The sequence below is a fragment of the Hylobates moloch genome, unplaced genomic scaffold, assembly GCF_009828535.3.
Source record: "Hylobates moloch isolate HMO894 unplaced genomic scaffold, HMol_V3 SCAFFOLD_4, whole genome shotgun sequence".
Classification (NCBI taxonomy): domain Eukaryota; kingdom Metazoa; phylum Chordata; class Mammalia; order Primates; family Hylobatidae; genus Hylobates; species Hylobates moloch.
This window is the reverse complement of record NW_026652279.1, coordinates 87,084,050-87,107,534: the sequence shown is the minus strand read 5'-3', so window position 1 is coordinate 87,107,534 and position 23,485 is coordinate 87,084,050. Positions and strand designations below refer to the sequence as shown.

General features: G+C 38.1%; 1 protein-coding gene across 8 annotated transcripts in view; it reads left to right on the top strand.

Moving 5' to 3' along the window:
* RFC3 (replication factor C subunit 3) overlaps positions 1 to 23,485 on the top strand; it is a 145,518-nt gene that overhangs the window by 20,746 nt on the left and 101,287 nt on the right. The window contains exons 10-11 of one of the 8 annotated variants that reach the window (XR_009213177.1): positions 4,962 to 17,697; positions 18,058 to 19,182. The exons of 2 other annotated variants lie outside the window; for them this stretch is intronic. The gene's annotated coding sequence lies outside the window, so the exon portion shown is untranslated. Of the gene's footprint in view, positions 1 to 4,961; positions 19,183 to 23,485 lie in introns of those variants that run through there. 5 more of the 8 variants (XR_009213179.1, XR_009213178.1, XR_009213180.1 and 2 more) reach the window with 5 other exon arrangements.

Here is a 23,485-nt window from a genome sequence, read left to right as displayed (position 1 = left end):
CGCATTGTGCAGTCACTGATGTTTCTGCTCAGTTGCTTTTATTTTAGCCTGGCTTTATCCTTCTGTCTGTGTAGTTTAGTGACCAACCAATGATGTGAACAGAGTTTATACTTGGACATCATGAGTCTACAAGGCAACTGAACTACATGTGGAATGAGGAATGCATTCAAGGTTGCAACCAGTCCTCAGTACCCCCTTGGTTTTTATTTTCTAGTTTAGCCATCCGTCAGGTGTATGTGTGAGCTTAGCTTAACCCCTCTGTGGTTCTTCCACTTCTAGGATCTCTCAGTTTAATTTCTGATTTGTCTGTCAATGGCCATGAACTAGGCCTGCAACTTAGGGCTAGCAGAGCAATTGTATGGGTTTTCCCCATCCTTTTTGAACCAAGTCTGCCATTTTTATCCAGCAAAGCAATGAGTTTTCCTGCCCCAACCTTGAATCAAGTCCACCGCTCTGGCTGCATCCAGCCCTAAACTTATAAAGCTACATTTTTTACTGGCCAAGTGACAGGTGTATGGTTGTATCACCAGACATAGAGGGTCATAATGTTGCTGCCATTTTTACCTGCAGCTGATCAGTTTTGAAATAATAGACATTCTTCAATTTGTTGTTTGACTTTAATCAAGCTTCAGTATACTGAATTGGTTGTTTTTTTGACAATTTTGTTCACTTCTGTACTTAACTGTAGTGGGAAATCACCCAATATCTTCCTGTTTCCATTAGTAGGAGTAGCCATCCACTGATTCATTTCTTCATTGCTTTTGTAGATTCAGATTTCAATCTGGCATCATTTATTTTAAAGCCCGAAAAAGTTTATCATTTCTTGTGAAGCAGGTCTGCTGGTGAATTACCTTAGGAGTTTTTTGGCTTAAAAATGTCTTTGTTTTGCATTCCTTTTGGAAAGCGTTTTCAATGGACAAAATACAGATGGTTTCAAAATAGAAAATACAGATGAAATACTGTAGTTTGACAGTTTTTCTTCCCCATCTGTATTTTGTCTTCAGGGTTGTATTGTTTCTGAAGAGAGATATGTAGTCATCATATTTTTAATTTTATTTTGCTACTGTGGCTGCTTTTAAGATTTCCAACTTCTCTTTATGACTAGTTTCCAGCAGTTTGAGTAAGATGCATCTTGGTGCGATTTGTGTATGTGTTTATCTTGCTTTACACTACTTTGGGTTTGTTGCACTTCTTGATTTATGGGCTTATGTATTTTATTAAATTTAAAAAAATTGATTTTGAGTATTTTTCTGCCTCCTCTAAGACTAATTACATCTCTATTTGGTAGTGTTGCATAAGTCACAGAGTCTCTCTTTTTCCTGGCTTTTTTCTCACTGTCCTACAGTTTGAATAGTTTCCTTCAAGTTTTCAGCTTTGGCAGTTTCATTTGCTGCTTTTTTATATTTCTCATTGTTTTTATGTTTCTTTTTAAATCTTTTGAACATATTTATAATAGCTCTTTTGAAGTCTGTCTGCTTATTATATCTGTCATTTCTGGATCTGTTTTTATTGACTGATATTTTTCCTGGTTGTGGGTCAGATTTCTTGCCTTTTTGTATGTGCATTAATTTGGATTGGATTCTGTTTGTTTCATTATTACATTGTCATGTTACATTATCAAGTGTCTGAATTCTGTTTTTGTGTTTTTTTTTAAAAACTGTTGGACTTTGTCTTGGCAGACAATTACAGTTGATGCTTGAACTACACAAGTCTGAACTGTGTGTATCCATTTATACGTAGATTTTTTTTCAATAAACAAAATTTTTTTGAGACTTACTTTGAAAATACTCATAGAAAAATGCATAACCTAGGAATATTTTTTAAAATTTTAAAAAGGTACATCATAAATGCCTAAAATGTGTGTAGCTACTATTCTGTTTCATCATTTACTGATAAAATATATACAAATCTATTATAAAAAGTTAAAATTTATCAAAACTGTCACAAACTCAGACCATACATGGTGCCATTCACAGCCAAGAGAAACGTAAACAAATGTAAAATTCAGGGGTCCTCAGCCCCCTGTGGCCTGTTAGGAACTGGAGTCACACAGCAGGAGGTGAGTGACCAGTGAGCACCAGAGACTATTACCACCTTAACTCCACCTCTGTCAGATCAGCGGCAGCATTAGATGCTCATAGGAGTGGGAACTCTGTTGTGAACTGTACATGTGAGGGATCTAGGTTGTGTACTCCTTATGAGACTCTAATGCCTGATGATCTGAGATGGAACAGTTTCATCCCCCTCCACCCCTTCCTCCAGCCTTCTGGGGTCCATGGATAAATTGTCTTCCACAAAACTGGTCCCTGGTGCCAAAAAGGTTGGGGAGTGCAGTATTAAATCATAACTGCATAAAATTACAGTACATACTATGCTGCCATAATACTTTTGTAGCCACCTCCTGTTGCTATTGCAGTGAGCTTAAGTGTTGTATTCATTTAAAATGCCATGTAGTGCTAATATCTCTGAGTGAGCAGTTTGTCTCTCCAGTAAATTGCATATTGCAATAAAAGTGACCTCTTGCCATTCTGAAATATCTTTCACCATGTGTAGTGCAATAACATAAGTCTTGAATAACACCATGAGACCGATACAGAGGTTGCTGGTGCTGCTGGAAGTGCTCTCAAGAGAAAAGTCATGACGTAAGAAAAAGTTAAATTGCTTTAAAGTACCTTTACAGATTGAGGTCTAAAGCTATGGTTGCCCTCCATTTCAGACAGTGTATTCATCTTGAAGTATCACAGCACTGTAGGTGTAATTTCTCTTCCATATCACTCAATATTTTCTGTAGCTTTTGTAACAATACAGTATATAAGACATATGCAAAATGAGTTGACTTTGTGTTATTGGTAAGGCTTCCAGTCAACAATAGACTATTGGTAATTACATTTTGGAGGAGTCAAAAGTTATACAGGGGTTTTTGACTGCATAGGGGTCTATGCCTTTAGCTCTTGCATTGTTCAAGGGTCAACTGTATTTGATTATCAGCTTGTTCTTTTTCATGCTTGTTTGTGAACTTTGTTAGAGTAGGCCTGGAGTAGTCTTGAGTCCTAATTTTGCTTTAAAATAGGGGCATGATATTTCTGGGGTCTCTGCTGCATGGCCTGGAGATCATTGAGGTATAACCATTCTGGGTCACCAGAACTCAAATATCTTCCAGCCGTGTGGGAGCTCTGGAAATTATTCAGCTTACATTTTTTATTTTATCCATGGTTTTAGTTACCCATGGTCAACTGCAGTTTGAAAATATTACGTGGCCAGGTGTGGTGACCATGCCTGTAATTCCAGCACTTTGGGAGGCTGAGGCGGGAGAGTTGCTTAGCCCAGGAGTCCAAGATGATCTGGGTAACATATTGAGACCCTGTCTCTACAAATGGTAAAATAGAAAATTAGCTGGGTGTAGTGGTATGTGCTTGTGGGCCCAGCTGCTAGCGGGGCTGAGGTGGGAGGATTACTTGAATCTAGGAAGTTGAAGCTGCAGTGGGCTATGATCATGCCACTGCACCCCAGTGTGGGGCACAGAGCCAGAGCCCGTCTCAGGAAAAAAAAAAAAAGAAAAATCCAGAAATAATTTGTAAGTTTTAAATTGCATGTCATTCTGAGTAACGTAATACAATCTAATCTTTCACCATCCTACTCCATCCCACCTAGGATGTAAACCTTTGTCCAGTGGATCCAGACTGTATCTGCAACTTGTGCGTTAGTAATCAACCAAAGATAACAAGACAACTCTTACGTAGGAGTGCTTTTCTTTGTAACTCCCTTCTTTCCGGATCTCTGCCCAACATAGGCAGCCACCTCAGCCTCTCTGAATTCTGCTCCTTTTCCTCAACTCAGTGTTATCACGGTTCTCTACCTGGGTTTTTCCTTCCTACCCTGCAGCCAAATGTAGGGTGGGAAGGAAGGTTTTTCCTTCCCACCCCACAGCCACTTTCTTCCAGGCAGAAAGCCAGAGTGATGGTAGAGTTGACCTTATTGGTTGCTTTATATATTTTGTCCAGTTTTCTAGTTGTACAGTGGGAGGGCAAGCCCATTAACAGTTAGTGGCAGTATAAGTCTTGAAGCTAGGATTCTAACCTAAGGCCCTGGTTTCCACGTGTGAATCAGTGTTTTATACCATTCTTTAAAAATCTATTTATGTTTTATATAAATTAAAATTTTGTTCATGGGATTTATAGTTGTGCAGTATACATCACAACAGAAACTTGTGGTTTTAAGTGCTGTTTTACACTATGAGATTTATCAGAATTGAGTAATAGTACATTAAATGTTATTTCTAAATTATAGCACTCAATCACAAAACACATTCCTTAAAAAGTAAAAAAAAAAAAAAAAAAAAAATTTTGCTAAAAAATAAAAAAAAAAAAAAAAAAAAACTCTTGGCAGCAATTTTCTTTGTACCTTGTTCCCAAGTAAAACATAGTCGTCTCATATTTTTCAAATTGATGAACAGATTTCTCTAGCTATTTGCTCCTGTTTTTTTTTTCCTGTTTACAATTTCTATGGAAATTTGGAGCATTATCACAAGATGTTCTCTGTCAGTTTGATTATAGTGTACAAGACTTACAATAAATTACTTTCCTCTCTGTAGCTTTGCAAAAATAGTGGTCTCCACAAACTTCAGCTCCTATCCAAATTGCAGCCTAATGCCAATTTACGAACACTATATGGTACCTTTGTGGCTTAGTAGCTTATGCGCCTTTTGCAGTTATTTAATTAGCTGGTTGCCCACTGAAGTTACCTTCTCTTTAATATAGCAGCACCGGAAACTTAAGCAACTTCCTAAAGAGCAGCTGTGCAAAATAATTACTAGATGTAGGCATGGAAAGAACTTCACACAGTTTCTCTAGAATAACATTAAGTACCTTTATGTGAGGCACTATGGTAGATTATTCACAGGCATTCTCTCATTTAATTCTCCTAACACTCTTTGAACTAGACATTATGATCTTGTTTTGCAGGTGAGAAACTGGATCCAGCTGATCATGGGTGCCACTCTAATAAATTCACAGCTACCAACTAAGAAATGGGCTGTCAACACTGCCCAACAAACATATGTTTCTCTGATCAAGTCTCCACAATGCCTTTTTCAAAACTTAATTTGGAGCAAATAACTTTAACTTCTTGTTAGCTACCAAAACCAAATCTGTATGCATCCTATGTTACCATATCCTCATTTGTATGCATCCTGTTAACTATATCTACATTTTTATGCAACCTGTATTCTCCTAATACAGTAGAGAAGCTGCCCATCTTCCTTGTTAAGCTTCCCATCTTGGTGGGGTTGTTCTATGTTGATTGTCTTTTTCTTTTGATAATTAATCATGTTTTTCTACTTCTTTGTTGAGTAATTGTGAATAGTATCCAGTGGTTATGAATGACCTGGGCTTTAGAGATTACAGAAGAATGTATTTGCAGGATTAGGGTTCAAGCTCTCGTGTTCTCTCTTTTAAAGGATTGCCCCTATCATTTTCTAGCAGCAGTGGCTGCCCCCTAGTCTTCTGGTTCTTTAATCCAGTAAGACAGTAAAGTTTTCATAAGAGTTTTAGCTGCCCGTGTTAGTGATGACTGGCCTGCCCTCAGGCTAAATGCCCTAAAAATGAAAAACTCTAGTACTCTGCCCACCTTCCAGTTGTTGACTCCTTTCCAGTTTCTGCTGTTCTTCTCTCTCTAACTGTTGTTTTTTCTACAACCATTTTATTATTTGTTTTCTGGTTGTTTTGTGGCCTTCCTTCCCTCCTTCTTGCTTGCCTACTTACATGATTCTCTCAGTGGTGTGTTTCAATATCTTGCTTGTTCTTGTTTGTGTATCTGTTGTAGGATTTTTTATTTGAGGTTACTATCAGGTTTGCAAATAATAAAACTCATTATTTTAAACTGATGACAATTTAACACTAATTTCAAAAACTAACAGAGAAAACTAATAAAAATTCTACAATTTAACTTCATCCCTTCTGCTTTTTAACTTTTGGTTATTTCTGTTTATATCTTATTATACTGTCTATGTTCTGAAAAGTTATTATTTTTGATAGGTTCATCTTTTAGTCTTCCTATTCAAGATGTGGATAGTTTACACACCACAATTACAGTGTTATAATATTCTGTGTTTGTCTGTGTACTTACTATTGCCAGTGAGTCTTGTACCTTCAGATGATTTCTTGTTTCTCATTAACATTCTTTTCTTTCAGAGTGAAGAAATCCCTTTGGCATTACTTGTATGATAGGCCTAGGGTTGATGAAATTCCTCAGCTTTTATTTATCTGGGAAAGTCTATATTTCTCCTTGAATATTTGAAGGATATTTTCACAGTATGTAAGTCTAGGATGAAATATATTTTCCTTCAGCACTTTAAATATGCCATGCCACTCTCTCCTGCCTGTAAGATTTCCATAGTGAAATCTGCTGCCAGACATATTGGAGCCCCATTGTATGTTGTTTGTTTCTTTTCTGTTGCTGCTTTTAGGATCCTTTATCCATGACCTTTGGGAGTTTGATTATTAGATGCCTTGAGATAGTCTTATTTGGGTTAAATCTTGGTGTTCTATAATTTTCTTGAACTTGAATATTGACATCTTTCTCTAGGCTTGGAAAGTTCTCTGTTACTATCCATTTGAATAAACTTTCTACCTCTATATCCCTCTCTACCTTTTCTTTAAGGCCAGTAACTCTTAGATATGCCCTCTTGAAGATATTTTCTAGATCTTGTAGGCATGCTTCATTCTTTTTTATTCTTTTTTCTTTTGTCTCCTCTGACTGTATATTTTCAAATAGCCTGTCTTCAAGCTCATTAATTCTTCTTTTTGATCAATTCTGTTATTAAAGGGCTCTGATGCACTTATTAATGGGCCAATTGAATTTTTCAGCTGCAGAATTTCTGTTTGATTTTTAAAAATTATTTCAATGTCTTTGTTACATTTATCTAATAGGACTCTGACTTGCTTCTCTATTCTTGAATTTCATTGCACTTCCTCAAAACAGCTATTTGGAATTCTCTGTCTGAAAGGTCACATATCTCTGTCACTTCTGGATTGGTCACTGATACCTTACGTAGTTTGTTTGGTGAGGTCATGTTTCCTGGATGACCTTGATGCTTGTGGATGTTCATAGATGTATGGACATTGAAGAGTTAGGTATTTATTGTAGTGTGGGCTTGTTTATACCTGTCCTTCTTGGGAAGGCATTCCAAGTATTCAGAGAGAATTGAGTATTGTGATCTAAGTCTGGTTACTGTAGCCATATATGCATTAGGGGGCACCCCAGTAATGCTGTGACTGTTGCAGGCTCATAGAGATACTGCCTTGGTGGTCTTGGGTAAGATACAAGAGAATTTTTAGATTACTAAGCAGAGACTCTTGTTCTCTTCCCTTTTCTCCAAACAAATGGAGTTTCTGTCTCTCCATGCTGAGTTGCCTGGAGCTAGGGGAGAGGTGTTACAAGCATGCCTATGGCCACTACCACTGGGACTGTGCTATGTCAGAACTGAAGCCAGAACATCGCTGAGTCTCACCCAAGACATATAGCAAATACTGCCTGGGTACAACGGATGTTTTTCAAGGCCCAAGGGCTCTTTAGTCAGCAGATTATGAATTCTGCCAGAGCTGCTGGGTTCTTCCCTTCAAGGCAGCGGGTTCCCTTCTGGCCCAGGGTGTGTCTACAAAGGTCATCCAGGAGCTAGGGCCTGGAATGAGGCCCTCAGGACTCTACCAAGTATGCTGTCCTACTGTGGCTGAGGAAGTCTCCAAGTTGCGAGACAAAGTCCTCATTACTCTTCCCTCCCCTCTCCTCAAGCGGAGGGAAGGAGTCTCTCCTGCAGCTGCAATTTGTACTGCCTGGGATTAGAGGAGGGGTGATGCAAGCTCTCCCTTGGCTGCCCTGGCTGGTGTCTCACTGGGTCTTGTGTATCCCAAGTCGACTGACTCAAGCACAGTACAGCACCAGAGCTTGCCCAGGAATTGCAGTCTTGTGGCCTAGACTGCTATTCAAATTTATTTAGGACTCTAGAGTGCTTTAGCCCATGATGATGGTGCTAGCTGGAACTCAATTTCTGCCCACTGGGATAGACAATTCCCCTGTGGCTAGGGCTGGTCTAAATGCTCCCTCTATGGGTTCTGCCCTGTGTTGCTCTCCACTGTAACAGGGAAGCACTGAGTTCCGATACACACAGATTCTCTTTTTTTTTTTTGATGGAGTCTCACACTGTTGCCCAGGTGTTGAAGTGCAGTGGCGCGATCTTGGCTCACTGCAACCTCCGCCTCCCAGGTTCAAGCGATTCCCCTGCCTCCCTCTCCTGAGTAGCTGGGATTACAGACACCCGCCACCACGCCCGGCTAATTTTTGTATTTTTAGTAGAGACAGGGTTTCACCATGTTGGCCAGGCTTCTCTCGAACTCCTGACCTCAGGTGATCCACCTGCCTCGGCCTCCCAAAGTGCTGGGATTACAGGCGTGAGCCACCATGACTGGCCTACACAAATTCTCTCTGCACCATGCTGCAGCTGATGGAGGATGAAAGAGGGGTGTATAGGCAATTCAATACTGTCTTTCCTACCTTCTACAGTGCCTTTTTCTTTAATACAATGTTAAAATCAGGTACTGTGATCACTCATCTGGTTTCTTGTTCTTACGAAGGTGCTTTCTTGTGTGGGTAGTAATTTGGTGTTCCTGCAGTGGGGGACGGGGATAATCTCTAGGGAGTTCTATCTGGCCATCTTGCTTCACCTCCTCCTCCAGCAGTTGCTTTTTATGTTTGTTCAAAGCTTACAGTTGTTATCTACTGGAAGATTGTCAGCCATACCAGAAGCAGAAATTCTATCTCATTATTTTATAAATATGGTCAAGTATCTCTTTTTTTAAAAAAAATCATTCATATACCTCACATCCTCATCTTGCACCCTCTCTTTCTACTCTTTACACATTTTTGAAGTGTTTTCTGTTCATATTGCCTACATTTTCTTAGCTTGCAATCCATTTTAATCTGGTTTTCCTTCTTATAACTTCAAAAATACAATTTGGTCTAAAAGATAGGGATGTATGTATGTGTGTATCTCCATCCAGTGAGTTCTTGCTCTGTATCCAGTGAACTTTTAATTGACCTCAGCAATATATGTTGCCCTTTCTTGAATCTCCTTTTTCCATGGTTTCCCTGACACAAGTATTCTCTTGTATTTTTTCATCTACGTCTTTGACTGCTCACTTTACAAGCTTTTTCTTGCCAAGCCATCAAATGTGGAATATAGCTTTATTCTCGACTCTGCTGCTCATAAGATTCTCTCCCTGGGTGACCTTATACATGCCCAAGGCTTCATATACCATCTGTTAGCTGTTAACTCCATTTATATGAGCTCAAACTTTATCTGAATTTCACACTTATACATCTAAACACCTATCTGAGTTTTGTTCACAGATACTTCAGAGACATCTCAAACTGAACATGTTCCACACTGAGCTTTTGATCTCTTCCAGCCCAAACCAGACCTTTCCCATTGCTCCTTTCTCGATGTCATCTTTTCTGATTCTTTTCCATGTTCTACAGCAGTGAGGATTATCTGGGGTTCTACCTAAGTTTCTTTATTCAGCTTAATATCGGTCTTTTCCTATGCTTCTTCCCCCTTTCTACTTCTGTTCATGAGGCAACTCGGTTTTGAGTTCAAAAGGAGTACATGCGTTGATGATTCCCACGTCCAGACATGAAGTGCTTTTCCTAATACAACCATCAGCCATTTTAATTTTGGTTTATCTAAAACAAATTCACCAGCATCAGTTAAACCAGCTACTTCTCTTAGCTTATTGCTTGTGTCAGGGTACTACGTTTCTTCTAGATACCAGGTGTGAACTTTTACCATTTAAGTTGACCCCTCTCTCCATTTTGACAGTCATTTGTCAAGCTCTGGCCTTTATCCCTCGTAGATGGATGTTGCTTTCATCTCTCCCTGTATTTGTCATCAAATGAACCATAACAGGTAGACTAGATGGACTCATGGTTAGGCATACTCAGATGAGCATAAGAGATTTAAACCAAAAGCATGGGTGTCATTCAAAATATAGCTATTTGTGCATTTAAAAATTGGTAATTCTTCATACTCAACATGGCAAGTGATTTCTATTAAAAAGAGATAGAAATGTAAATATTTAGATTTAGACCACTAAGGGCAACTTCTATCCATTCATTTGTTCAGAAAAATATTTATTGAGCACCTGCTGTTTGCCATGGCTTTTTTAAGGTACTGGAGATACAGCAGGACAAAATTGACATCAGTTTCCTTTGTGGAGTTTACATCCTATCACAAAGAGATGAATGCAGGATGATAGATAGATTAGATAGATAGATAGATAGATAGATAGATAGATAGATAGATAGATAGATAGATAAACTGATAAAATATTGTGTGTCATGTGTGCTGTGGAGGTGGAGAATTTTGGTTTGTCGTTTTACATAGAATGTGTTAGACAGTAATTTACATAGTCCAGGCAGACTAAACAGTATATGCAAGACCTGAAGCAGGAAGGAATATGCCGATGGAGTAGGTTGGGCAAATGGGAGAGTGGCAAAAGATGAGGTGAGAACATTGAGCTAACATCTAGGTGAGGTGGGATAGATCATGTAGGGTACTGGTATTCTGGTAAATGTTTAGCAGCTGGCTCTCTAGGGAAAAAAATCAATAATAAAATGTCCTGATTTGTAGTGTTTGCAATTTTTCTGGTGTAAACACTCTCACCATGGCCAATTTCAAGCTAGCAATGGAAAATACAACAGTCAGCTCTTGTGAGCTGGTATAACCCTTCTCCAGGCCATCACTGATATAGAGCCTTGTAGGACAATTGCAGTTCTTTTTTTTTTTAAGTGAGAAAGGATGCCACTAAAGAGTATTAGGGTAGGCCAGGCTCAGTGGCTCATGCCTGTAATCCCAAAGGAGGCCGAGGCTGGCAGATCAGTTGAGGTAAGGAGTTTGAGGCCAGCCTGGCCAACGTGGTGAAGCCCTGTTTCTACTAAAAGTATAAAAAATTAGCTGGGAGTAGTGGTGCATGTCTGTCATCCCAGCTACTCAGGAGGCTGAGGCAAGAGAATCACTTGAACCGGGAGGCAGAGGTTTTAGTGAGCCGAGATTGCGCCACCACACTCCAGCCTGGACTACAGAGTAAGTCTCTGTCTCAAAAAAAAAAAAAAAAAAAACCAACAAACAAAAAAGTATTAGAGTTATGATGTGTTCAGGTTTCTGTTTCAACAATCAACTGGCTCCTGGGTTGAGAATATTAATTACGTGTTAACATTTGTCTGTTTTCTTTGATTTACATAGTGCTAGGTTACACATTGTTTTCAATTATTAATTGTCAATATTTAAAAATATAGAAATCCTTCAAAAACATACATTTCTTGATTTTCTTAAAAAATCAAATTTGATCTTTATGTTACTAATTTGAATTGCGGAGTGGCTATCTTTTTTACATAGGTATGCATTTTCCATTTCTCACCAGTTTTAGCTATTATTTTACACACTTTTTTGTTTGTTTTTAAATTGTGGAGATGAGAAAAATAAACTTTCTAATAACCAACCCTTTTATCAAAATTGGTGTAAAATGAGAGGTAAGAGAGGGTTATATGGTTCAAGAAAAATTGAGCATGCATATTTCTTTATAGATATAAAGGATATTTTTAATTTATAATAAAATGTATCTATTTTGAAGGACTACAGCTTAATACATCATTATGAAACATCATACAACAGGTTATGATTAGGTATGAAAGATGATTTTTTAAATTGATACAGTGACAAAACATCAAAATTTAATCAGGCTTTGATTTTAAATTGATTGAAATAAATTATGTTCTTGTAAAATTAATATTTACTATGTGAAAAATTGTCAGAATAGCAAAACAATTTGCAAATGTCAGTTTCATAAGTGAGTACAATATATATTGACTTAGAAAAACAAACATTAGCAAAAGTATATCTAAACATAAGTATTGTTTTGAAAATACAGTTAACTTACAGGACAAACTCATTTTATGCTGTTTTTAATGATGATCAAAGCACAGATATTTAAAATACATCACTGAATTAAGTTAGTTTTGTACATGATAATTTTAATAAAGAATTTGAAAACTTGATGCTCATGAGAGTCACAACTTTTTTTTAATTTTGAAAAGAAGTCAATAAGCTTAATGTACATTGATGAAAATTAGAAAACATGACTAAGACAATTCTTCAGTGGTAGTTAATATTACTTTTGGATTTTTTTCCTCGTAAAATAAATTCAGTTGGAAGGGTATAAAACTTAAATTTACTAATTGCCTGATTCAGCATGAATTTCTTTCAAAAGCAAGCCGAAACCTTCCATGGAATGAGAAATTAACATCATGAACTAGATTGATTCTTATGGCTTGATAGCATAATGCTTTGTTGATAAATTGGGTCCATAATACAAGCGTCTGCTATAGTTACATAGAGATACATGCAAATGATTTTTGAATTGTTCATGTCATCCAAGGGAAAATCTACTAATTTTTCTCTACCCCCATCTCCTACCTTACAAAGATTGGATTCCTTAGTTTATAATATAGTTGACCCTTGATCAACGTTGGGGGTTGGAGCACCAACCCGTCACAGTTGAAAATCAACGTAGAACTTTTGACTCCTCCAAACTTAACTATTAATAGACTAATGTTGACCAGAGCCTTACCAACAACAGAAATACTCAGATAACATGTATTTTGTATGTCATATATATTACATTCTTACCATAAAGTCAGATAGAGGAAAGAAAAGGTTATTAAGAAGGTCATGAGGAAGAAAAAATATATTTACTATCTAAAAATATATATTTACTAAGTAGAAGTGGATCATTATAAAGGTCTTCATCCTTTTTGTCTTTGTGTTGAGCAGGCTGTTGAGGAGGAGGGGTTGGCTTTGCTCTCTCAGGGGTGGCAGAGGCAAAACCCACATATAAATGGACCCATGCGGTTCAAACCCATGTTCAGGGGTCAACTGTATAACCCATCTAAACAGTGACTGTTTTTTGTGTAAGGTCATTCTTAAAGCATTGCACACACATATGATCTACTTCACACATTCTGCAGCTGGCTCGTTAGGAAACTATTTGGCTGGGAGTAATCTGGTCTACAATCTTATGGGAAAAGAATACCCAGACATTTAAATAACAGACCTAAGTATGAATCCATTCCCCAAACTGTGAAGTTGAAGACTGAATTCTAAAATTGGCTTTCAGATATCAAATTTTATAAAAAATGAATTGACATTGATATTGTGAAACATTGATACTCCACAAATGAGATCTATTAAATTGAGGTGCAACATGGTATTGAAAACTAATTATGAGAGTATTGCACTATCAGAATTGCACAAATATCTTGAGGAAAGTTACTTTCAATATAAAAACCAATAAGCAAAGATTTTAACTGTTTGTAAGTTTTTGTCATCCAGGAATAATTGTTTCCCATTTCTAATCTTTCTTTCCTGGAAGTAAGCTTCAATAGTGTTACTGCAGGCCTGTCTTTATTCATCCAGCTCTTAGAGAGATGGAGCATTTTATTTAATTGTCACCTTTGAGAAGAATAAGTGAAACTACTTGATGTGGCTCCAACTGTTGTTCTGTTGGGAATGAGCCTACGTGTAAGTAGTCAGGCTTCTTGCCTGCAAGGAGGCCTAAAGTCTAGCACTGCCCCCACCTAAAACCATGTCTTCTGGCCTGATTTCTGTCAATAACAGGTTATATTTTGGCTTCCCACTGTTTGAATCTGTTTGTTGATCTCAACTTGCTCTAAGCAGAGTATAGAATAATGGCACCATTTATTGGGGAGTAACCCTCAGAAACTTCAAAATTTGGTATATTCACCAGGAACATTGAGAAATAATAATAAAAGAGAAAGTTGGGAAGGAGAAAGTTTTTGTGCATCCAAGGCCTACAAATGTGGGTCTTGGACTTTAGGGAATAAGTGTATTGAGTATAATATACTTAAAATAGTTTATAGAGACTTATTTAAATATATAAATAGTTAAAAATAGTTTATAGAGACTTATTTAAAATAGTTTAAGAGACTTAAAATAGTTTATAGAGACTTATTTTAGGCCAAACAGATGTTTACATGTTTGCATTTGGCTTTGAACTTCTGTAGACTGGGAAGAAAGCTCTGGCTGTCATGAGGAATTTTAAGCTTGGCAGGTGACCGCAACCTATGACTTATGCAATTCATGTGAGAAAATAAGACACAGTCCTTTAGCTGTGTTGGGTGCTTCAGGTAGAGACTGCTTTAGCTTAATGCACAGACCAACCTTGTCCTAAATTGAGACAAGATTCCATTGTAGAGAAGAGTTTTACAGGCATTTTAAACATTGGTGGTCAGAAGAATATTTGCCACTTTTAAACTGCAAGGCAACTAGCTCTGCATGTATAACAGAGCACTAGAGGGGCTCTAGGTCTACATGGTTAGTACCAAGACCAGCTAGATAATCTAGATTGGGTATTCCAGATTCAAGAGAAGACCTCTTTGAGGATCAAGGAGGGCTGTGAAGGCACCTGCTAACCTTTCATGTGGCATTTCCACAGACTTGTAAGACTCCCTCTCCCATTATAGAATCCCAAATTGGCTCTGAATACATTAATATCTTAAGTTCTAACCCTGACTTGCTATCTGAGACCCAAATTGTGATTTCACCATAGATGTGCATTAGACCTAATTAGGAAATAAGAGATGTGGACTCTTACTAGAAAGAAATTGCTATCCCCTTGAGACAGAAAATCAACTAAATGACATTATTAGAAACCCAAACACAAGGATATCAAAGTGTTCTGTGCCTGGAACTGGTTGCCTCCAATTATCCCATTTGCTCAAGAAAAGAAAAAAACTAAAGTGGTTAAAAGATGGTACTTCAGTTCCATTAAATCCAGAAATAAAGGAAGATAAATAAAGGAAAGTAGGCAGGATAGGCTGGAGGAAGAGATTATTTATTCACTTTAAGAAAGAGTACAGGGAGAAAGGTACTTTGAAAATGGAGTTAGACCAACATACAAGGGGCGGAAAAAGGTACCTAAATTCTAACTGGTTTTAAAGAGGGAAATACATGTTTGTTGTTACTAAATCATAAATGGTGTATGGAACCCAAGGAAATGGTGTATGGAACCCAAGAGAGAGAAGTCTAGGATGATAATCCCAAGAAAACCCAAGTCACTGAGAGGTGACTTTCTAAACCCACAGGACCTCACTTGGAGCAACTGGGGAACTACTACTTAAAGACTGGAACAGCTGTACCAAGGAGTTGTAGAAATCTGGACAGACTTAGAAAATGCATAAGCGATAGTCAAAGCATTTCTTATGTTAGTTTCCGTGTGACACAATCATCACAGAGGAGATATAAGCATTGCATTTACTCTGAGAGAACTTATGGACCTTAGTTGATGAATTGATGAAATTAGGATCTTAATGGAAGGTAGTAGAAAGATATGAAGAAATGTAGATGTGACAATCAGAGACCAAGTTCAGGTTTTTGTTAACTGTCTGATGGAAGAATCTCTTGGGGAGATTATCCATGTCATTGAGAGTATGGTAGACAAAATCTGAACAGTGAACAGAGAGCTTGTTGATTTCTTCTCTTTTACTATGTTAGACCTCACAGGTGAATCCAGAGGAGTTATAAAAATAATTGCCTGGGGCAGAAAGCAAAGACAAAGTAAATGGAAGGGAGCCACTCAGTTCCTGCAGGCAGCATTAGCTCTTACATAGAGTAGAGAAGAAAAAGGACTGGTTTAAGAAGTAGACTAAATTGTTAAGAAACTGAAGTAGGCTTCTTGAAAGGGGTTGGGGACTAGCACAGGGAAATTAAATGCCAGTGCATCAGAAATTTAATTTCAGAAGCAACAAAATTGCTTTAGTGCAGGAATCTATTAGTGGCGATTCTTCAGCTAAGACAAATTATGAATGAAGACGTCTTTCCTAGCAGATGGGTTTCATGTCCCAAGTAGTTCCATAGCTACAGATGGTGGAAATAGCCCCTGTGGCACAGGACTAAGAACGGCTGCCCCTGAGAGGTGGTGCAGGTGTGGCATGGATTAGGGACTGAATTTAGGGCACCATCAAGGGCTTAGAAACCTAAGATTCTATAGGAAAATGGAAATAGAGGTTCTGGGTATGCTTGATGGGAAGAAAGAACCCACAGTGATTTTGGGGACTGGCTGCTGCTATTTCAGGTGTCTATTTCAAGTTTGCAAGGAGACAGAAATGCCTGAAATGATACTATTAAAAAAGAAGGAAGAACCAAGGCCATAGTTTAGATATACCCCAGGGCCAACTGCCCATAACCACGTAGTCAAAACTTAGGTCATCCTGATTTCCCCATAATGCTAGCTCCAAGCATGACTGAAACACAAAACGTAAGCTTTGTGAACATGGCTCAGTTGAAATCAAAACAATTGACTAGAGACAAATGAGCTTAAACAACTCTACTTCCCTAAAAGGGATGGTAATATACAACAGGCAAGGAAAAAAAAGGTTAAAATACTCCTCCTTTGTGCTTTATAATTTGCACTGTGGCTGCTTTACTTGAGGCTTCTTACTACTTTCAGTTTGAAGTCTCCCAGTTTGAGAACTGTTCTTAGTGTGCACAATCAACTTTTAACATTTTTTCTAAGTTGATCTGCTTTTATATTTCTTAATGCTCTGAGCAAGCACACAGGAAACAGATGGAATTTTTTTCCCACAAAAATGGAAATGTAAAGAAGTGGTGTCTATGTGTCTTATTTTCTTTACCCACTCTACCATTGACGGGCATTTAGGTTGATTCCATGTCTTTGCTATTGTGAATAGTGCTGCAGTGAACGTATGTGTGTGTGTCTTTATGATAGAACGATTTATAATCCTTTGGTATATACCAGTAATGGGATTGCTTGGTGGAATGATAGTTCTGTTTTTAGGTCTTTAAGGAAGTGCCACACTGCATTCCACAATGGTTGAACTAATTTACTGTCCCACCAGCAGTGTATAAGCATTCCCTTTTGTCTGCAACCTTGCCAGCACCGGTTATTTTTTGATTTTTTAACAATAGCCATTTTGAATGATGTGAGATGGTATGTCATTGTGGCTTTGATTTACATTTCTTTCATGATCAGTGATGCTGAACTTTTTTTCATATGCTTGTTGGCTGTATGTGTGTCTTCTTTTGAAACGTGTCTGTTCATGTCCTTTGCCCATTTTTAATGAGCTTGTTTTTGCCTTGTAAATATAAGTTTTTTATAGTTGCTGGATATTAGACCTCTGTCTGATGCATAGTTTGCAAAAACGTTCTACCATTCTCTAGGTTATCTGTTTAGTTTGCTGATAGTTTCTTTTGCTGTGCAGAAGCTCTTTAGTTTAATTAGATCTCATTTGTCAATTTTTGCCTTTGTTGCAATTGCTTTTAGCATCTTTGCCATTAGATCTTTGCCCATTCCTATGTCCAGAATGGCATTTCGTAGGTTGTCTTCCAGGGTTTTTATAGCTTTGGGTTTTACATTTAAGTCTTAATCCATCTTGAGTTGGTTATCATATATGGTATAAGGAAGTGAAACAGTCTCAATGTCCTTTGCAGCAACACGGATGGAGCAGGAGGCCATTTTCTTTAGCAAACTAATTCAGGAACAGAAAACCAAATACCACATGTTCCTATTTATAAGTGGGAGTTAAATGAAGAGAACAGATGGACACAGACAGGTAAACAGCAGACACTGGGGCCCACCAGAAGGTGGAGGGTGGGAGGAGAAGAGGATCAGGAAAAATAACTAATGGGTATTAGGCTTAATACCTGGATGATGAAATAATCTGTACAACAAACCCCCATGACACAAATTTACCTGTGTAACAAACCTGCACATGTATACCTGAACTTAAAATAAAAGTTAAAAAACTGATATGGAAATGTAATTGTAAATGGTAAATGCAAAATAAACGTATTCCTGGGAGAATATTTTTCCACTGGGCTTAAGTAAGCAAGTCATGGAATACAGACAGTTGGTCTTGAATGAGAGACGTCCTGTTGAGATTGACTCCAGAAAGATTTTCCTTTTCTCTCAGATACCAGGATTACTGGGGTCCTGGTAGCCCTGGTTCTGGAAATGCAATTTTGCCTGGAATAATTGACCTATGCGCAGAAGATTGGCTTTCTAAATTGGGTGAGTGTGACAAAGGGGTGTGGTAATTTTGTGAGTCCTGTTAGCTGTTTTGCTCCTGAGAGACTGGGCATTGAATTACTATAATGTGAGAGGCTTTGGAAGCTCCAGACCCATTCCAGAGAGAGACAGGTGGTTACTGGAGGAACCTCAACTCTACCCAGGCAGCAAATCCTGCCAACTAAGCTGCGGAAAAGATGATATGAAGGGGAAGGGTATTTGTTTTGTAAGTGGACTTCGTACTTTGAATTTTAATACACGGGGCAAGAGAATTTTATTTCAAACTTCAGTTCTTTTAGATTTTCATGTCTTTGAACGTAAACTTGTAAAGGAATCTAATCTTTGGATATAAATTTATTCCTTGGAATTTAATAATAGCAAGGAAATTGTCTTCAAATAAGAGGCATCTCTTTATAGACGTTTGGTTATTGGAATATCTTTAAGATAGCATCCAATCTCATTGCAGAATCTCTGACATGCTACCTTGGACAGTATGCCTGGACATAATTTTGGACAGAAAATAGAATAGGGGATACATTTTCAGCTCTTCCTACAGAATGGACTCAAAGCTGACATGTGGAATGTATGGTTCTGACTCACTGCAGATTCTTCTGGGGATGACATTTAAGCTGCCTGCCCTTGGAACCTCAAAGAAACACAAGCCAGCAGAGCTCAGTGCAGAGTGTGGTCTCATGGAGATGGGAGCAATGCTCTCCCAAGGCAATCAGCATCTCTGGCTGACCATAGGCTTCATGTTTAAGCCCGATGAATTAAGAAGATCAAAAACTGGGGAGTGTTAGTGGGGCTAACATTAAAATTAATATTTTTGCTTCATTTTTTCCTCTTTCGTTTGAACATTTGATATAAATCTTGGCTCTCCTTGCTCTGTTAAAACCCAGTTTGGTAACCTTTTCAGAGTCCTTAATTTCCTAATGTGAAATGTGATTCAATTCAACAAACAGTTGTTCAGCACTTATTGTATATTTCTGTTCTGGGTACTAGGAATATAGAAATAAATAATATTGCATTAGATGCTGACTTTATTTACATGTTTGAGTCCGATAATATAAAAACACATAAATCTTAAAGACAGCATGAAGAGAAAATAATCATCCTGTCTGGGAGTTTGGAGGTAAACAGCTTTCATCAAAAAGGGAATTTTTGAGCAAAATGGCTAAGCAGAGAAAGCGTATTTTTAACAGAGGGACTGGCACATAATTAACACATGGGGAAATGATGTGCATGTTTTATCAAGATACTAACATGCGTTGACAGTTCCTGAGGATAATTTCTATATTGTGAAATAAGGATGGAGCGGAAGGGACCAGATCATAACCATCCCGGAAGCTGAGATGTGGACATTATTTTATGGATGACCACCCTTAATCCAGAGAGATTTGATCAAGTTTACAAAATAGAGCAGCTTGGCCAAATGACTTCTCCGTTTCTTTTTAGCTTCACAGTCCTCTGTTTTGTGTCTTGCTCCCCTACTATAGCTTGAGAATACTTAATTCTCAGCTATTCCAAATCAGCAGGTACCACACCATATTTGGTAGGGTTAGGTTTGGCTGCATATAACAGAAAAACCCATAATAAAGAATAACAGTAGATTAAACATGACAGAATTGTGTTTTCCTCAGGTAAAAGCAATTCTGGGACTAGTCTGGCAACTTGGCAAAATTGTTGGTAACCAGGCCCCTTCCTACTCTTCACTGCACAAGCCCAGGAGCATGAACTTGTCCTCATGTTCTGAGATGGCAGCTGAAGCCCCAGATAATCACATTCATGTTCCAGGATGGAAACTTTTAAGAAGATTTCCTAGAGGCACCTGATACACTTTTACTTATTTCTCAATGGCAAGAATTTGGTCCCACGGTCATACCTATGGTTGGAGAACAGTGAGGCATGTGATTGCACTGATTAATTTTTCTTTATCGAGAAAAAGTGGAAAATAAATATTGAGATGGACAATTAGCTATCTCTGTTCTATCCATGGAAAAATGAGATATTTATCTATCTATTTAAGTGGAAATGAACATGGTAGGCTATCAAAGATTAGAGAAAGAATTTATCCCCAAAATTATTTTTCTAATTCTGTTTCTTGGACATCTATTTTTCTTTCAACTGCAGCATCATAGTCCCTGAATTTGAAACTACATTCACAACATACAGTATACACATCCTCAAATGCTGAATGCACAATCAGTCGTATGTGGCCACAGCATCCTTCTCTCCCTGACTTCTGGGACTTTGGATGAACTGTGTCGACTGTTTTCACATCCTTTCAAATTTATTGTTCCTGGTAAAAACGAAATGCCACAAATACACCATGATTTTATTTGACACTCAAAAGTCAGGCTTTTGAGACTCAAAAATGACCTTCTGCTTCATGTTTGCTGTGAGAGTCAAAACTCCATTATAAAACTTGGAAGCTGAGCATGAACTCTAAATCTGCGTATCATCTTTTCCCCAAGGCAACATCTAAAGGCCTAAAAGAGAATTGCGAGCCAAAACAAGAATTTTGAGGGATAATAAATGCATTGGTTAATAACAAACCAACCCAACATACTTATAATAGAGACAATTGATAATCAGTCTAAATGCCCAATAATGAAAACTAGACATAACATTATGGTGAAAAGTATAAAGTCATTAAATATTTTGAAGGATTGTAAATAATATCAAAACATATTTTAATGAGTGAAGAGAACAGTATATAAAAGTGACTATGTATAGAGATGACGAGTTTAGAAATATACTCAGAAAAGTCATGAGGAAAAGGAGCATAATTTTAGCAGTGATTGGGTGGCAGACTATGGATAATTCCTATTTTTTGTTGTCTAAATTTTCCCTCTGAGGAACATGAATTATTTTTATAATAAAGCATTATTAGGATGCGCATATATATGTGTGTGCATATATTTACAGTTTGAAATAAAAAATAAAGTTGCCATCCCATACGTAATGGTGGATAAATGACTCACTTCCGTCTGGGCATGTTATGGACTGAATTATGAGCCCCTCACCCCCAAATTCATATGTTGAACCCCTAACCACCAATATGAATATGAGATAGGGCCTTTCAGGAGGTAATTAAGGTTGAATGATGTCATAAGGGTGTGGCCCTAATCTAATAGGACTGGCAACCTCATAAGATGAGGAAGAGACACCAGGGGCATGCATAGATGAAAGACCATGTGAGGACACAGCTTGAAGGTGGTCGTCTGCAAGCCAAGGGGACAGGCCTCAGGAGAAGCCAACCCTGCAGTCACGTGCATCTTGGACTTGCAGCCTCCAGAACCATGAGTAAAATATGTTTCTGTTGTTTAAGCCACTCCGCCTGTGGCATTTTGTTTTGGCAGCTGGAGGAGACTAAGTGTGTTGCACTTTTTTTTCTTTTGAGAAGGAAAAAAGCCAGGAGAGAAACCTGAAGTAGCAAAATGCGGACTTAGGAAAACCAAGGGAAGCAGCAGGATGGAGGCTTTTGGCCACCACACACTCACTTGCTTGGAGGGGTAGAATTTGCCCTCCATGACTGCACAAACACATTTAAAGACATCTACCTTCCAGTGCTCCAGATGTTTGAATCAGTGACTATATTGCTCCTTACTTGTCCCCTCTGCAGAGGAGGCATTCCCAGTTGCCTCCAGTGTGCCTGTGACTTGGACCCCAGACTCCTCTTCCTTCTGGCTGCCTGCTTTGGATGTGTTTTTGCTTATCCCTCGGCTTTTTAACATGACAACAATCGACTCCGCATGTGTCCCAGGCAGCCATGAGGAGAGAGAAACTCCTTGTTCTTTCCCTGCAGGCAAAGGCAAGGAGAGAAGAAAGGGAAATGAGCCCTGTTATATTTCTGACTGCAGCATGATTCCCTGTCATGATTTTCCTCCAATCAGGGGAGGTTACTTTGGCAACCGCCAATTAATGTCCCTTTAAATAACTTCCTCCTGGTTAGCGATACTTCATTTTCATAAAACCAGCAAGTCCCGCAGAGATGTCTTAAAGTAGCCAAATCCTTTTTTTCCGCTCTCTCATTGCTTAAGAAACGTCCTAAATATATATATATATATATATTTTTTTTTTTTTTTTTTCTTTTTTTTTTTTTTACCGGGTCTTGCTCTGTTACCCAGGCTGGAGTGCAGTGGTATGATCCTAGCTCATTGCAGGCTACTACTGGGCTCAAGTGATCCTCCCGCCTCAGCCTCCTGAGTAGCTGAGACCACAGGCAAGAGCCACCATGCCCAGCTGAGAAACATATTTGAACAGATCACACAACATTTTAAAATATGTTGGCATAAAAGTGAAATATACTAGTTAAAGCTTCATGTCGTTGTCCTTAAAATACTAAGGGGAAAAAGATTTTTAAAATATAAAAATAGAGGTTGCATGTCAATTTCAAGATTTCTTAGAGCATTGATGATAAACTTTATTTTAATACGGTGTTGAATTAATAATATCAGTAAAGTGATCTGTATTTTACAAGCATATTAATTAATTGTTGCTGATTGCAGGATGACTTTGAAAAGGAGGCTGGGTGTGTGGCTCATGCCTGTAATCCCAGCAATTTGGGAGGCCGAGGCAGGTGGATCACCTGAGGTCAGGAGTTCGAGACCAGCCTGGCCAACATGCTGAAACTCCGTCTCTACTAAAAATACAAAAATTAGCTAGCCATGGTGAATTAGCCGGGTGTGGTGGTGGGCACCTGTAATTCTAGCTATTCAGGAGGCTGAGGCAGGAGAATCGCTTGAACCCAGGAGGTGGAGTTTGCAGGGAGCCGAGATCATGCCACTTCGTTCCAGCCTAGGCGACAACAGCAAAACTCCATCTCAAAAAAAAGCAAATGGAAAAATGATCACATTTTTGCATTTGAAATAGCATGTACAATCACTGCACTTCAATAGTAAGGAGGTAGTTCAACCTGTGAGAACATACACACCTCCACTTAGGGGCTCCCAAAATGATTTTTCACTTAACAATTTTGTACCAACACTGCCATACCAAAGTACTGCAACCAGTTACAGGTATTTACTGCAGAATACCCTTTGCAGTAAAACTAACCCTGAAAATGTAAGAAATTGTTTTTATGAGCAATAGAAATGCCTATTCTGGAAGCTCTAAAAAACATTAAATTTTACTTCAGGTGTAGAAAGTTGCCTGTGAAAATATGCTTCTTGCAATTTCAGATGATACAGTAATTCACAGGATTATCAAAACAATGCTGTTGAACAGCATTATAGATTTATGCTATATGTCTCACCTTTAGACATTTTAAGATGAAGTGTTTGTCCTTTCAATTAATCAAAAATGTTTTCCCTTCCACTTAGCTAAGTTGC